Raw genomic sequence first — 2,450 nt, forward strand, 5'->3', positions numbered from 1 at the left:
GCCACCATTAGAGTGAGACCCAGCAGCCAGCCCATCTGTAGGAAGACTAGACGAGTGTCCTAAGCAATCAGAGAACCAGCAGAGAGAACCAGTAGGAACAAGGTCACAATTACTCAAGAGTGTGGAAGAGGGAACCTACCCACTACCAAACAATGAGGATTTGTTTGCTACACTCACTAGAGAGAACTGTTCAGCAAATGAAACTTGTCACATACCTATTAGCAGGTGGAATTAGATAAAAAGAATCTGAAAAATATCGAACTCTAAGCACACATTGTGGACTGTATACTTATCACCGCCTGCCATATGGTGTTTCCAGTGCGCCATGTATGATGATGGACCAGCTCCTGCAAAGACTAAGGGTACGCAGATTGCTGTACGTGAATAAAAATTAAAAACGGCTTGACTACATTAGCGCCAAACACTGACATTTACATAATGCGCTCGAGCGCCTCATGTGAACAGCCACAGCAGGTAAGTAGTACAGTGCAGAGGAAAGGTGACAGCATGAAGATGTTCATTGTTCAGTGTGTGTTAGATGAACAATTAAGTAAGTTTGGTGATGACGTGCATTGAAAGTGTTTAATCTTGATGATTTTTCAAGATCATTGTGTGCTAAATGAGAGCTGGTCTTCTTACGTGGTGCTGTGACTAATTAGTGTATTTTCTGTACTTTATGAGCCTTCAGTCATTTGTTTGCTGACTGGATGCACTGACTATGTTAGAAAGCCCCCAATGTGGCGCACGTAAGTAAATTTATGCTTTCACGATTAATGCGTCTTTTTCGGGCATTGCGGTCACTTTGTTCGGCAGTCCTTGAACACACCATGTGTGAGACATATTGAGACTTACGTGTTTGACTTTCTCCGACGCTGCAGACAGACGTGTATTTTCTATTCTTCCTTTCAACTTGTCCTTATTCACAGATATTAATGCTGTGCGTAAATGCACAGAGGTGAGCTTTAATAATGTTAGCTCTGTGCTGCTGTGCATTTTTGCTTTGTGCATAATCTCATGCTATATGTGCTCATATGTCCATTTGGCTCAGTAATAAGCCTTGTATTGAATTAATTTGTGTAAAAAAAGTGTACATTTATGGAGTATGTAGTCTTCTCAGCGGTCAAAGCTATCGCTCACCTCAGCTCCTTTGGATAGTGCGACAGAAGTGGGTGATATTATCAGTATAGGTCTTCTGTTAAACACATACATCATTTAAAATTATTTATTAACACAAATTAGGCTGATTTTGTGTCAAAATAGGCTATTTATAACAAAAACAAGGACATTCTATGTAAAAAGAAAAAATACTGTATATGCTCAGCCGGAGCCATGGGCACCCCCATGTAATCTGAATGGTACAGTCTTGATCACATGTCATTTTCATACTGTAATGATGGTTGAATAACACAACAACATATATAGCCCACACCCTGAACAGCAGCTCAGAGCTACACGATATTGTACACATGCCGCTAAAATACGATTCGACTGAGAGATTGATAGTCAAATCATACTCCCCAGAATCTAATCATTGAATAGTCATCTATTCGAAGACACCCCTAATAAAAATAATACATTTTATTTATAGACTGCTTTTGAAAGACTCAAAGACGCTTGACAAGGTAAAAGCCAACAATTACGAATGTACTCCCTACTCCTGCACACTTAAAAGTGCAAGATTAAAAGATTGTAATGTGATGTAATACTAAATATGTAAGTTTTAAAAGGTTATACGTTTGTGTTTTTAAGCTAGTCTTGAAGTTGGTAAAGTCAGCAGTGTCACGGATGTGTGGTGGAAGTTAGTTCCATAGGGAGGTGCTTGGTTCTAGAGACGATCACGAGGTTTTTATCTGAGGAGTGGAGCGTACAGTAAGACGTGTAGGGCTGGAGCAAGTCAATAAGAGGATTTTGAATTGGATGCGGTATGGGATAGGGAGCCAGTGGAGGTTCTGAAAGACAGGGGCGATGTGACAAAGCAACTGCAAGGCTGAGAAACCTGAGTGTAGATCAACCAAGAGATCATGTGACTACGCCTGTCAAACCCTGCAGTGCTGCTTTGCGCATGAAACCATGCTATTCATTGTAAAAGCTTACAATTGAAATAACCATATGAAGTAACAAAGTAGATCAGCAAAAATGCTCAGATTCTTGTTCCTGGTCATGTCATACTTGTTGCTAGGCAGAGTTTATATGGCCCAATCATTACTGCCCCCATCAGGCAATGACAAAAATGGCATACGCCAGCCCCGCCCACTAGGCCGGTAAATAGGAAGTCATATAATTGCACAGTAAGAAAATGAAGCCAAAACCAACATTGTAAACGTTAGAAGACACATAATAAATTAAAATAGGAAACAAAGAGGAACAGCGTTATCTGGTGCAGCACTATCCTGTTTCCCTCTTTGCATTCTCACAGTCATTTCTTGTGTCAAGCTTCTCCGCATCCAATG

Source organism: Dunckerocampus dactyliophorus, chromosome 1 (assembly GCF_027744805.1).
Source record: "Dunckerocampus dactyliophorus isolate RoL2022-P2 chromosome 1, RoL_Ddac_1.1, whole genome shotgun sequence".
In the NCBI taxonomy this organism is placed as follows: Eukaryota; Metazoa; Chordata; class Actinopteri; order Syngnathiformes; family Syngnathidae; genus Dunckerocampus; species Dunckerocampus dactyliophorus.